This window comes from Hyperoodon ampullatus, assembly GCF_949752795.1.
Source record: "Hyperoodon ampullatus genome assembly, chromosome: 6".
NCBI classification, from domain to species: Eukaryota; Metazoa; Chordata; class Mammalia; order Artiodactyla; family Ziphiidae; genus Hyperoodon; species Hyperoodon ampullatus.
Window position 1 is genome coordinate 70,307,954 of NC_136919.1, and position 14,937 is coordinate 70,322,890.

Genomic DNA, 14,937 nt, shown 5'->3' on the forward strand with positions numbered 1-14,937 from the left:
CAGAGACTAGCTGAGAATATAGCTACAGTAAAATTTGGTCTGGAAGGGGCTTTGAAAACATCATAAAGAAAGGTCAGATTGGAAGACAGGGAAGGTTGCAAGGATCATATGATTACAGTAGTTGTGCTTAAGACCTGGACGTAAGCTTCTCTCTTTTTTTGTTTTGTTTTTTGATTAAAACTTTTGGCATAAGAAGTGAGAAAATAAAGTTTTCCTCCTGCTAATTAGCTTTAAACAACTTTTTGTGTCAGAAATTCAAGTTGGCAGCAAGCTGAATAATTCTAGTCCATATTATAATATGGTAATACTTCAGTTAACTGATGGGCGTCTGATAATTTTTAGGTGACCATCTGGGCAGACATAAACCTAAGAGTAAATTATTTTTAAAAATCTTTTAAGTCCAACAGTTAGGTCTCTGATTTGTGATCTATTCCAATTAAAGGAAGGGAATCCCTACTCTGTATTTTAATTTTTATACAGTAGGTAGTCTCCCTTTTTTGTACAGTATATGCCATAAAAACCATGGTTTCTTAAATCAGATTGCAAAAATCCAAAATCCTGGCATTCCTATACTACTATCTTTATTTACCTGGATGCATTGGAAACCAATGCAAAGGAGATGGCAGATGATATGTGTTGAACAGAAAGGAATAAACATTGAGTAAGGCTTGGTAGTCTGGCCATCTTCAGGTAAATGCTGTTAGGGCAGCAGCCTATCTTGGGGCTGATTAGTGTACAGAGGCACTGTTGATTTAGAAGACAGCAACACTACAAGTCAAAGTTCTGGGAAAATTGAGTGAAAGGGCTGGTTAATGTGTAGTTGCTGGAGGGAACTCCCTGGCAGTCCAGTGGTTAGGACTCCACACTTCCACTGCAGGGGGTCCGGGTTCGATCCCTAATCAGGGAACTAAGATCCTACAATCTGCGTGGTACAGCCAAAAAAAAAAAAAAAAAAGTGTAGTTGCTGGAATAGTCTTTAAGCTACTCATGACCACTGCATTTTGTTTATAATGGTGACATTGAGCCATTAAGGAAAGACTAAATTATATTTTATATACTTTGCTTATTAAGCAGGAATATATATAATACATTTTAGATAATATTTTAAAAATAGGGCTTCCCTGGTGGCGCAGTGGTTAGGAGTCCGCCTGCCGATGCAGGGGACACGGGTTCGTGCCCCGGTCCGGGAAGATCCCACATGCCACGGAGTGGCTGGGCCCGTGAGCCATGGCCACTGAGCCTGCGCGTCTGGATCCTGTGCTCCGCAACGGGAGAGGCCACAACAGTGAGAGGCCCGTGTACCGCAAAAAAATAAAAAATAAAAAATAATAAAATTGTTAAAATTGGAAGTTAGCTCTCCTTAAATAAATTTCAGTTAATCTGGGATATGACATGATTAGGTAGCAGTTTCAATCATTAAAGTCTACTCTAGCCATATTAAAAATATTGGACCTCTTCACCATTCTTTTTTTGCAAAACTATTTGGATTACTAGAAATAGTGTGCATGCTTTTATACTCATTTCACATGTTTGTCTAAACTTGTATTTTATTGATTTGGAAATCATTGGAGTTAAAGTAAAAATGTTTCCTACATTTTTGTGAATTAAAATCTTGACTTATGATTAAGTGATTTATTTTCAAATTCTCTATAACACAAAATAACAGTGACTTAATGAAGTAGACATTTGTCATTTGTGACCACCCAGCATTTTTGAACAGCTGCCCAACATTTTGGTAATTTCCCATGTTGTAAGTCCTGACTTCCCAAAGCAGATGCCAGAAAATTTATATTCTCATACCCACTCATAGCTAAGGTAGAAGCCTGTGACCCGTCATACTCTTCTCACTTGAAATTGCTTGGGACCAACATGAGGTGGCAGTCTTGGGCAGGGAAGTTAATCTTTTGGCAAAGGTGGTGGTGGGAGCTTCTAGTTGTTCTAGCTTCCTGGTATCAGAAATGCTAAGTAGTAGTGGAAGTCTAGTTTTTCCTGGAGAAGCTCTCAAAGTGTGCTTGGGATTCATATCTTCATATCTATTAAGTTTGGCTCTGTTACCCTTAACAGAGCTTAATTCCTTCTCTACTTTAGCTAGAAGAGATTCTGTTGTTGGTAGCTAAGTAAGAAGCTTGACTGAACACTTAATATGAATGGTTGGTTTTCCTAAAATATAATATTTTATATTTACATTTTAGAAAATGTAAATAAATGTCATGCTTTCCTTTTTCATGCTACCAGTTTACATGCTGTGTTGTATTGTTTTTTCAGTTAATGGATTATTTTGGATTACAGCTCCTGTATATGTTTCTTACTAGATTGTAAACTCTTATTTAAGAGTGTGGTCCATGCTTTCACCTCTTTGTATTCTCACACATGGTAAGCATTCGATAAACTTTATAAAACTAGTAAAGTTAGGATACTTTAAAACATAATTTTCTTTTGTAAAGCTGTTCACTTGTTAGTGATGTTCCTACCAAGTTATACCTGACCAAAATAACCTTAGGCACAGCTTCTGTTCGTATTTTACATAGTAACAGGTAAACATTCTTGAAGCCAGTAAGGAGCAACTTCAAAAATGAGAACTTGTCCAGGAAAAAAAAAAATTGGGGGACACTTTTTTTTTGTTCATTTGGTGATGTTTACTTTTACTTCCAGTTTTATTGAGAAATGATTGATATACATCACTGTATAAGTTTAAGATGTACAGCATGATGGTTTGACTTACATATATTGTGAAATGATTACCACAGTAGATTTAATTATACTGACCATCTCATATAGATGTAATAAAAAGAAAAGAGGGACTTCCCTGGTGGCTCAGTGGTTAAGAATCCACCTGCCAATGCAGGGGACACGGGTTCGACCCCTGGTCCAGGAAGATCCCACATGCCGAGGAGCAACTAAGCCCGTGCGCCACAACTACTGAGCCCGCGCGCCTAGAGCCCCTGATCCACAACAAGAGAAGCCACTGCAATGAGAAGCAAACGCAGCACAACGAAGAGTAGCCCCTGCTCGCTGCAACTAGAGAAAGCCCATGCGCAGCAATGGAGACCCAATGCAGCCAAAAATAAATAAATAAAATAAATTTATTAAAAAAATTTTTTTTCCTTGCAATGAGAACTATTAGGATCTACTTTCTTAACTTTCCTATAACCTTTCTTTTTTCATTAGTGAATGTGGTTTTTATAACTATCCTCAGGCATTCATATAGCATTGCCCCAATACTGAAGGCTTAATTTTTCAAGCTAACATTTTAGAAACATGTAGCACTCTATCTGATTTTAGTACAGCACTTCAGAACAAATTTTTAAATTGAGAATAATTTTGAAAGCTCTTTTTTATTTGTCCTTGTGAGCAGAGTGTGGTTTTCTTCAGCATTTCGTAATACAGTGTTTTTTAAATGTTTTAATTATATTTTAAGTGTTTGACTAAGTTTTTTTAAATTGGCAGATTATAGATATTAACTCTAGAGCTCTTTGGCAAGCTCCCATTCTGTATATACCATACTGCTGAGGATTGGGACAGAGACTCACAGCTCTAGGTCTAAAGGATTATTCTGTGTTACACTGGCCTACACCAGACCAATCTTTGTTTCTCTTTCTCCTGCCTCTTCAGTACTCATGGTCTGAGGCTAGAATCCATCATTCTCCCCTGAAGGGTTTAGTTTATAGGGAACAGAAGAGTGAGTAGCAGCCCTTGAGTAACTCAGGCAATCTCCACATTTCGCAGCATCATACCCCAACTAAGTCATGGCCTTTCCAGGCACCTGAGCCAACAGAATTTGTGAATTATTGCCTAATCTTCTTCCAAGAGTAAGCCAGTTGGTGCTAACTTTGGCCCACCAACGGCAAACTGTTTGTATTGCTGGCTCTTAGGCTAATCACTGTGTAAGCCTAAGAAAGTTATCTTATCGCCCTTCTATGTCCTTAGTGTCCCCATCTATAAATTGAACAAATAGTGTCTGAAATTGCCATATCTCTAACCTTTATTGGCCAAAGGTTGCTAGCACTGTTTTAGTCAAAACCAAGTCCATAGAAGTGTCTTGGTCTGCTCCAACTTCTCCTTTCATTTTCTTCCCTGAGCACTAGTTGTTACTCTTTCACCTCCACAGAAACAGAGCATGATTGATTGTGACAGGGTTGACCAAAATCAGTTTCTCTGCCAAGCATACTAAATGAATGCACTTTTTGTTGGTTGGTATTCTAACAGATAGTTTTCTATACCAAACTTGTAAACAAGCTCTGAGTTACATTTCATGAGAAATAACTTGAAAACCTTTTCTTTAGTTAACAACAGAATATTGAAGAAATGATTACCCTTCTCAGTATATATAAAGTGTAGAGAAACTCAATTTCATGGTAAAATACACAATATCCATAAATCTAACAGGTAAGAAATATAATATCCATAAATCTTTTTGGTATTGGCTCTTTAATATCTCCTGGCTAATATTCTTTTTGAAAAGTTGATTTAAGAATTTTTTTTTATTTCATTGGCTGTATAGTTTAAAAGTTACATAGTACTATTAAGGCTTCTAATTAAAGACAACAGCCTTACTTCAACTCATCTTCTATTTCATGACTCAGAAACATCTACCTTTAACTTTTTAGCCATTTTTTCTAGTAATTATTTCCACATTTCTAAATACATGCTTATTGCTAGTTCTTGATTTTTCAGTTTGGCATTATCTGTTGACATCCATCTTTGGAAGATGAGATTTATTTCACTTACAACTGTTTCCACTCACTTGGAAGTTATATGCTCTATTTCTGTTGTTAATTTTGATCTTTTCTGCCTCATCTGTCTTATATATGATCGATGAATAATTTAGCTCTATCTCACTTTTTACTCGCCAAACTAAACATTATTGTTACTGTTTTTTGTAGTATAATGTTTATTTACCCACATGATTCACAGTTGATTTGTTCTTCAATTCTTCTTTCATCTTAGAACTCCTTTCTGTGATCATTGTTTTCCTGAAGTATATACTACAGAAGTATTTTCTCTGTATCTTGAAATTTGGATAGTTTCTATTACTGTCTCCAAGTTCACTAATCTTTTCTTCTGCTACGTCTAATTTGCCATTAGTCCCATTCAGTATATTTTCATCTCAGACATTGTAGTTTTCATCTCTAAAAGTTCAATTTGGGTCTATTTTATATCTTCCATGTCTCTACTTAACTTTTTGACCATATATATTACAGTTTCAATAACTACTTTAATGGCCTTATTTGCTAATCTTAACATTTGTTTCATTTCTGGGTCAGTTTTGAGTGATTGATTTTTATCTTCTCATTATGGATCATGTGTTTCTGTTTTGTTGTATGCCTAGTATTTTGGTTTGGATGCCAAACATTGTGAGTTTTATCTTGGTAGGTGCTGGATATTTTTATATTTCTATGAATCTCCTAGAGCTTTTTTTCTGGAATGCAGTTAATTACTTGGAAACAGTTTGGTCATTTTGGGTCTTTTATGATTTGTTACTTGGGTCCAGAACAGTGCTCAGTCTAGAGCTAATTATTCTCTACTACCAATGCAAGACCTTGCTGAGTATTCTATCCAACATCCCATGAGTTACGAGTTTTTTCAGTGTGGCTTGTGGGAATAGACACTATATTTTCTAATCTTTTGGATGTTTTCCCCCACCTAGTTTTGGGTTGTTTCCTTACATGCAAACACTCGTGAGTGCTCTGAATATTTGAGGGGGACTCTGTACATCTTTGCTGTTCTCATTTTATGCAGCTCTCTCTTCTTTAGTATTATGTCCTATAAACTTTAGCTGCCTTGGTGTCTCTGGATTCTTGACTTCTTCTCAACTCAGGGAGTCTGCTAGGCTCTACCTGGGTTCCCCCTCCTGCATCATGGCCTGAAAATTCTCTCAAAGCAGTAACTGCAACAGTTGTTGGGCTCATCTTCTCTGTTTCCCGTCTCTCTGAGATCACTGTCCTTTGCTTGATGTTTAGATTCTTACAGACCATTGTTTTATCTATTTTGTCAGGATTTTTATGGTTGGTTCAGGTAGGAGAGTAAATATGTTTCCTTGTTACTTCATCAGGTGGAAGCAGAAGACACTTTAGAAGTTTTTACTTTACTTAGAATGAGTTCTGCTTTTTGTCTAAATGAAAATGACTTTAATTTATCCTCATCTGTGAATGATAGTTGTTTCTGGTTTATTTTGTTGCTATTGAGAAATCTCTCAATCTTTTTGTGATTGTTGTATATGTAATCTGTCTTTTTCCCCCCGACTGCTTGTAAGATTTTTTTTTGTCTTTGATGTTTTATTATTTTATTATGATATGCCCAAGTGTGGTTCTCTTAATTTACTTTCTTGGGCTTTTTGAATTGGGGATTTGTGTCCTTTATCATTTCTAGGAAATTCTCAGCCATTATCTCTTCAAATATTGCCATCATCACCACTCCCCTACCCCTCTTCTGTATTCTTATTTCTGAAGCTCCAACTGGGTGTTTGTTAGACTTTAATCTGTCCTCCCTCTTTTTTTTTTTTTTTTTTTGCGGTATGCGGGCCTCTCACTGCTGTGGCCTCTCCCGTTACGGAGCACAGGCTCCAGACACGCAGGCTCAGTGGCCATGGCTCACGGGCCCAGCTGCTCCGTGGCATGTGGGATCTTCCTGGACCGGGACACGAACCCGTGTCCCCTGCATCGGCAGGCGGACTCTCAACCACTGCGCCACCAGGGAAGCCCTGTCCTCCCTCTTTTACTTCTTTAACATGCCTGTTTTATACTTTGTTTCATTAACTGAAATTTTCGAGATGAATTCTTGTGAAGGCTTTAGGACCCCGATTTTTCTATGTAGGGAAGTTTTTTTCTTTTGGTTATTTTGGGTTTTTTTGGGGGGGCAGGGGTTGCCACACTGCATAGCATGCGGAATCTTAGTTCTCTGACCAGGGATCAAACCCGTGCCCCCTGCAGTGGAAGCTCAGAGTCTTAACCACTGGACCACCAGGGAAGTCCCATATGTGGGAAAGATTTTCAAGTGTGTAGTTTCTTTAATATATAACAGGATTATTCAGATTTTTGTTCTTCTTGTGTCACTTTTGTTAATTTGTGTTTTTCAAAAAACTTGCCTGTTTCATTTAAATTTTCTCTTGGCATAAAGTTTCTTATAATATCCTTATATCATCTATATCTGTAGAATTTACAGGATGTGCCCATTTTCATTTCTGGTATTGGTTTTGTGTGTGTGTATGTTTATTTTCTTCATCAGTATTGCCAAGGGTTTATTAATTTTTTTTTTTTTTTTTTTTTTTGCGGTACGCGGGCCTCTCACTGCTGTGGCCTCTCCCGTTGCGTAGCACAGCCTCCGGACGCGCAGGCCCAGCGGCCATGGCCCACGGGCCCAGCCGCTCCGCAGCACGTGGGATCCTCCCGGACCGGGGCACGAACCCGTGTGCCCTACACTGGCAGACAGACTCTCAACCACTGCGCCACCAGGGAAGCCCTATTAATTTTAATAATGTTTCCAAAGAACCAACTTTCAAATTTAATGATTTTTCTATTGTATATTTGTTTTATATTTCATGGATTTCTGCTCTTTATTTCCTTCTTTCAGCTTTGGGGCTTTGATTTGCTGTTCTTTTCTGTTTTTTTTTCTTTTAATGAACACGTATGTTTGATTTTCAACTTTCCTTCTTTTCTAAATATACATTCTTAACTATAAATGTCCCTCAAAGTACTGCTTTAGTTACATGCATCCCACCACTTTTAATTATTATATATTTTTCCTTCCATATTTCCATCTCTACTCATTTGCATGTTTAAAGTCTGTTATTTTAGTACCTACCCTAGAAACTTTCATATGCATAGTTAACTTATTAAAGCCTAATCAGTATTTTTACCATTCTCCTGATTAATACAAGGACCTTGGAACACTTTTAACTGTAATCATTTCTCACCCAGCTTATTTGTTATTGTTGTAATGTATTTTAATTCTATCTTGTCTTCTTTTTAAACTCCACAAAACATTTTTATCATTTTATGCCCTGTCTATATAGATACAACTATATATTACCACTTTTTTGCTCTTTTCCCATCTCCAATCATCAGTTAAGGAACACTGACCTTTATTCCATTTGAAGTAAATCCTTTAGCATTTCCTTTGGATGAGGTTCTGTTCATCACAAATATGGAGTTTTTGTTTGAAAATATCTTTATGTTTGTCTTCATTTTTGAAAGATATTTTTGCTGTGAATGGATATTTACATTGATAGTATTTTTTAATATTAATTAATTTATTTATTTATTTATTTTTGGCTGCGTTGAGTATTCATTGCTGCAGGCAGGCTTTCTCTAGTTGTGGCAAGAGGAGGCTACTCTTCGTTGTGGTGTGCAGGCTTCTCACTGCAGTAGCTTGTCTTTGTTGTGGAGAACGGGCTCTAGCCACGCGGGCTTTAGTAGTTGTGACACGCGGGCTCAGTAGTTGTGGTGCACAGGCTTAGTTGAGCTGCAACATGTGTGATCTTCCCGGACCAGGACTCGCACCCACGTCCCCTGCATTGGCAGGCAGATTCCTAACCACTGCACCACCAGGGAAGTCCCGATAGTTTTTTTTTAAAGTACATTAAAGATATTCCATTGTCTGCTGGCTTCCATTATTTCTGTTGAGGAGTTAACTGTAAGTCTTTTTTTTCTTTTAATTTCTGTATTTTTCATATTTAGAAGTTTTCTTTAGTTCTTTTTCAAAACTGCTTTGCATTTTAAAATAATCTTTCTCTTTGCCCTTGTTTTCAGTTTCTTTTCACTAGACATATTTTGCACCTCCTAAATTACCTACGTCTATAGATTTTGGGGGGGGTCATACATTTTTTCCTATCCCTCAAGAGTAACTTATTTCCTTTTATATTTTTTGTTTTTTTGACTGTGAACTCATTTCTTGTTACTGAATCAGTGTGGGAGTTCCTTAAGATCTAGTTATAAGGTTCATTGCCTCAGATAATTTATTTTTTTCTGTTCAAGTACCTGACAACAATTTTGACATGAGACCACATTAAACTTTTTGAGCACCCAGGAAATGTGAATGTGGTCAGTAAATCCACATGAGTCAGCTTACAATTACAAATTCTTAGATTTTATTTTTTCTCCATCCAACACTCCTGTTGTGAAGACAGTTTTCCTTTCAGTCCCTTAGTTGGGGCCAGCAGAAGGGACTGTTGTTGCTAGTACACCCTTCTGCTAATTTTGTGGGCTTTTGGAGTCCCAGCTTTGTACTGGGGAAGCCAGATTCTATCATCCCACAACCACCCCCATTCAGTAAAAAGCTAAAATTCCTCAAAACTATAAGCACTTTTGAAAAAAAAATGAATTTTACCAAAAATCTCTAGCATTGTTTAGATATTTAAATGTAATTAATATACATAAATGCTAAATCACAAATGATAGTTTCTTTATTAACTTTTTTAATGAACCAGAACTACTTGATCAGATAATTTGTTGTATCCATAATAACAAGGTAGTTATAGTGTGACCTCTTAGCCAGAAATATAAAAGTAAGTTTCTTCTATAAAATGAAAGTCCTGATATTGCTAAAATAGTATTCTTACTTTGTATTTGTTTTAACAGATTACAATATGATAGTACAGAAAAGTAGCCAGTGTCAGACACTCTGCCTCGATTTTCATTTAGAGTCCATGAATTAGTCACATCTTTATGTTTTTATACATCTTTTCTAGAGAAAGAGCTCTCACTCTTGAAAATTCAAGAAAAAGAAGTTTTTATATTTTTCCCCTTGTTGGTGCATTTTAATTTCTCTCCCAAAACCTTATATGCTTTTATTTCTTTAAATACAGCTTTGTTGAAATATAATTCACATACCATAGAGTTTACCTATTTCAATATAAAATCCAGTTGTTTTTAGTATATTCACAGAGTTGTGCAGCCATCACTGCAGTCAACTTTAGAACGTTTCATCACATCAAAAATAAAGACTAATGGGACTTGCCTGGTGGTCCAGTGACTAAGACTCCATGCTCCCAAAGCAGAGGGCCTGGGTTCGATCCCTGGTCAGGGAACAAGATCCCACGTGCTGCAACTAAGAGTTCATATGCCACAACTAAGATCCAGCACAGCCTAAAAGAAAAAAAAAAGACTATGAAGTGACTTCCCATTTCCCCCACCGCCCCAGTCCTAGGAAACCTCTAATCTACTTTCCATCTCTATTCATTTCTGGACATTTTATATAAATGGCATTATATAATATGTGGTCTTATGGGTGACTTCTTTCACTTAGTATCATGTTTCAAGGTTCATCCATGTTGTAACATGTATCAGCACTTCATTTTTTTTAATTGGCAAATAATATTCCATTGTACAGGTATACCACTTTCTTTTTTTTTTTCTTTTTGGCAGTTTGTCAAATGCTTTTTTTTTTTAACATCTTTATTGGAGTATAATTGCTTTACAATGGTGTGTTAGTTTCTGCTGTATAACAAAGTGAATCAGTTATACATATATATATGTTCCCATATCTCTTCCCTCTTGCGTCTCCCTGCCTCCCACCCTCCCTATCCCACCCCTCTAGGTGGTCACAGAGCACCAAGCTGATCTCCCTGTTCTATGGGACTGCTTCCCAGTAGCTATCTATTTTACATTTGGTAGTGTATATATGTCCATGCCACTCTCTCACTTCGTCCCAGCTTACCCTTCCCACTCCCCGTATCCTCAGGTCCATTCTCTAGTAGGTCTGTGTCTTTATTCCCGTCTTGCCCCTAGGTTCTTCATGACATTTTTTTTTTTTTTTAGATTCCATATGTATGTGTTAGCATACGATAGTTATTTTTCTCTTTCTGACTTACTTCACTCTGTATGACAGACTCTAGATCCATTCACCTCACTACAAATAACTCAATTTCGTTTCTTTTTATGGCTGAGTAATATTCCATTGTATATATGTGCCACATTTTCTTTATCCATTCATCTGTTGATGGACGCTTAGGTTGCTTCTGTATCCTGGCTGTTGTAAATAGAGCTGCAATGAACATTGTGATACATGACCCTTTTTGAATTATGGTTTTCTCAGGGTATATGCCCAGTAGTGGGATTGCTGGCTCGTACGGTACTTCTATTTTTAGCTTTTTAAGGAACCTCCATACTGTTCTCCATAGTGGCTGTATCAATTTCCATTCCCACCAACAGTGCAAGAGTGTTCCCTTTTCTCCACACCCTCTCCAGCATTTATTGTTTGTAGATTTTTTGATGATGGCCATTCTGACTGGTGTGAGATGATACCTCATTGTAGTTTTGATTTGCATTTCTCTAATGATTAATGATGTTGAGCATTCTTTCATGTGTTTGTTGGCAATCTGTATATCTTCTTTGGAGAAATGTCTCTTTAGGTCTTCTGCCCATTTTTAGATTGAGTTGTTTGTTTTTTTGATATTGAGCTGCATGAGCTGTCTGTAAGTTTGGGAGATTAATCCTTTGTCAGTTGCTTCATTGGCAAATATTTTCTCCCATTCTGAGGGTTGTCTTTTGGTCTTGTTTATGGTTTCCTTTGCTGTGCAAAAGCTTTGAAGTTTCATTAGGTCCCATTTGTTTCTTGTTGTTTTTATTTCCATTTCTCTAGGAGGTGGGTCAGAAAGGATCTTGCTGTGATTTATGTCATAGAGTGTTCTGCCTATGTTTTCCTCTAAGACTTTGATAGTATCTGGCCTTACATTTAGTCTTTAATACATTTTGAGTTTATTTTTGTGCATGGTGCTAGGGAGTGTTCTAATTTCATTCTTTTACATGTAGCTGTCCAGTTTTCTCAGCACCCCTTATTGAAGAGGCTGTCTTTTCTCCATTGTATATTCTTGCCTCCTTTATCAAAGATGAGGTGACCATATATGCATGGGTTTCTCTCTGGGCTTTCTATCCTGTTCCATTGATCTATATTTCTGTTTTTGTGCCTGTACCATACTGTCTTGATTACTGTAGCTTTGTAGTATAGTCTGAAGTCAGGGAGACTGATTCCTCCAGCTCCGTTTTTCTTTCTCAAGATTGCTTTGGCTATTTGGGGTCTTTTGTGTTTCCATACAAATTGTGAAATTTTTTGTTCTAGTTCTGTGAAAAGTGCCATTGGTAGTTTGATAGGGATTGCAATGAATCTGTAGATTGCTTTGGGTCGTATAGTCATTTTCACAATGTTGATTCTTCCAATCCAAGGACATGGTATATCTCTCCATCTGTTGGTATCATCTTTCATTTCTTTCATCAGTGTCTTATAGTTTTCTGCATACAGGTCTTTTGTCTCCTTAGGTAGGTTTATTCCTAGGTATTTTATTCTTTTTGTTGCAATGGTAAATGGGAGTGTTTTCTTAATTTCACTTTCAGATTTTTCATCATTAGTGTATAGGAATGCCGGAGATTTCTGTGCATTAATTTTGTATCCTGCTACTTTACCAAATTCATTGATTAGCTCTAGTAGTTTTCTGGTAGCATCTTTAGGATTCTCTATGTATAGTATCCTGTCATCTGCCAACAGTGACAGCTTTACTTCTTCTTTTCCGATTTGGATTCCTTTTATTTCTTTTTCTTCTCTGATTGCTGTATCTAAAACTTCCAAAACTATGTTGAATAATAGTGGAGAGAGTGGGCAGCCTTGTCTTGTTCCTGATCTTAGTGGAAATGGTTTCAGTTTTTCACCATTGAGGACAATGTTGGCTGTGGGTTTGTCATATATGGCCTTTATTATGTTGAGGAAAATTCCTTCTGTGCCTACTTCCTGGCGAGTTTTTATCGTAAATCGGTGTTGAATTTTGTTGAAAGCTTTCTCTGCATCTATTGAGTTGATCATATGGTTTTTCTTCTTCAGTTTGTTAATATGGTGTATCACATTGATTGATTTGCACATATTGAAGAATCCTTGCATTCCTGGGATAAACCCCACTTGATCATGGTGTATGATCCTTTTAATGTGTTGTTGGATTCTGTTTGCTAGTATTTTGTTGAGGATTTTTGCATCTGTTCATCAGTGATATTGGCCTATAGTTTTCTTCGTTTGTGACATCTTTGTCTGGTTTTGGTATCAGGGTGATGGTGGCCTTGTAGAATGAGTTTGGGAGTGTTCCTCCCTTTGCTATATTTTGGAAGCATTTGAGAAGGATAGGTGTTAGCTCTTCTCTAAATGTTTGATAGAATTTGCCTGTGAAGCCATCTGGTCCTGGGCTTTTGTTTGTTGTAAGATTTTTAATCACAGTCTCAATTTCAGTGCTTGTGATTGGTCTGTTCATATTTTCTATTTCTTCCTGGTTCAGTCTCAGAAGGTTGTGCATTTCTAAGAATTTGTCCATTTTTTCCAGGTTGTCCATTTTATTGGCATATGGTTGCTTGTAGTAATCTCTCATGATCTTTTGTATTTCTGCAGTGTCAGTTGTTACTTCTCCTTTTTCATATCTAATTTTATTGATTTGAGTCTCCTCCCTGTTTTTCTTGATGAGTCTGGCTAATGGTTTATCAATTTTGTTTATCTTCTCAAAGAACCAACTTTTAGTTTTATTGATCTTTGCTATCGTTTCCTTAATTTCTTTTTCAGTTATTTCTGATCTGATATTTATGATTTCTTTCTATTTATCCATTCAGCAGTTGATGGATATACAAATACCAAATGCATTTGGTAGTTTTACTCTTTGACTATTATGAGTAATGCTACTATGAACATTAATATACAAGTTTTTATGTGGACATATATTTTCATTTCTCTTGGACATATACCTAGGAGTAGGTTTGCTGGGTCACATGTTTAACCTTCTGAGGACCTGGTAGACTGCCTTTGAAAGTACCTATATCCTTTATAGTGTATGAAGTTTCCAGTTTCTCCATATTTTTACCAATAACTGTTATTATCTCTCTTACGATAATCATCTCAAGATCATTATCGTAAGAGAGATACCAATTCATGTATTGGTATCGTATTGTGGTTTTGATTTACATTTCTCTAATGGATAATGATATTGAGCATCTTTTCATGTGCTTATTATTCATTTGTACATATTCTTTGGAGAAATATATACTTTGTCCATTTTTAGTTGGGTTATTTTATCCTTTTATTATTGGGTTATAAGTGTTCTTTTATTTTCTAGATACAGATCTCTCATTAGATACGTGATTTGCAAAAATGTTCTCCCATTCCATGGTTGTCTTTTCACTTGATGATGTCCTTTAAAAGCACAAACGTTTTTAGTTTTGATGGTGACCACTTTATTTTTTGTTGTTGTTGCTGTGCTTTTGGTGCCATATCTAAAAACACTTTGCCTAATGCAAGATCACAAAGACTTCTTTTTATCTAATTTAATTTTTTTTAATTAAGAAAATTTAAAGCAGTGCCCGTAAAGAAATTTTTAAGGGGAAAAAAGCACTTATAATCTCATCAACATAGGATTCACGTATTTTTGGAATACTGTCATCTCCTTGTTCAGTATTTGCATATTTTCATTATTGCTATTGTTTGTTAAGTACTGTATTGTGTTCTGATATTTTTGTGTTTATGCATGATATTCATAATTTTAATTTTAAGGCTATATAATATATCCAGCTTATTTCCCAGTTATATAATACAACTTCTTTATATTTTTATTTTTCATATACAGAACTCCAGTTAACACTGACAAACATGTAACTTTTTGCTTCTATTGAATTATCTTCTTAGAATAACTTTTTAGGAATGGAATTATCAGGTCAAAGGATGTAAACATGTTTACAGCTCTTACATGACATCATATTACTTCTAGAAAGCACTAAACTGTGCTTTTGTGTAGTAAACATTTAAAAAATGTTTTTCATTTATTTTGAAGTTGATACACATTGTGAGTTGAACAGTTTTACTTTGAGTAGCAATGTTAGTGATAATCCTCCATCAGTAAAACTCAGGATCAGGTTATATGTGTATTTCTTCATCTGAAAAAAAAAACACAATAGTACATCTAATGGGACACTTTGTACTGAT

At 36.1% G+C, this 14,937-nt stretch overlaps 1 protein-coding gene across 1 annotated transcript in view; it reads left to right on the top strand.

Moving 5' to 3' along the window:
* The window catches only part of BRD10 (bromodomain containing 10), a gene marked incomplete at both ends in the record, with an annotated part of 105,488 nt that overhangs the window by 38,060 nt on the left and 52,491 nt on the right, over window positions 1-14,937 (top strand). The gene's annotated exons all lie outside the window — the stretch shown is intronic.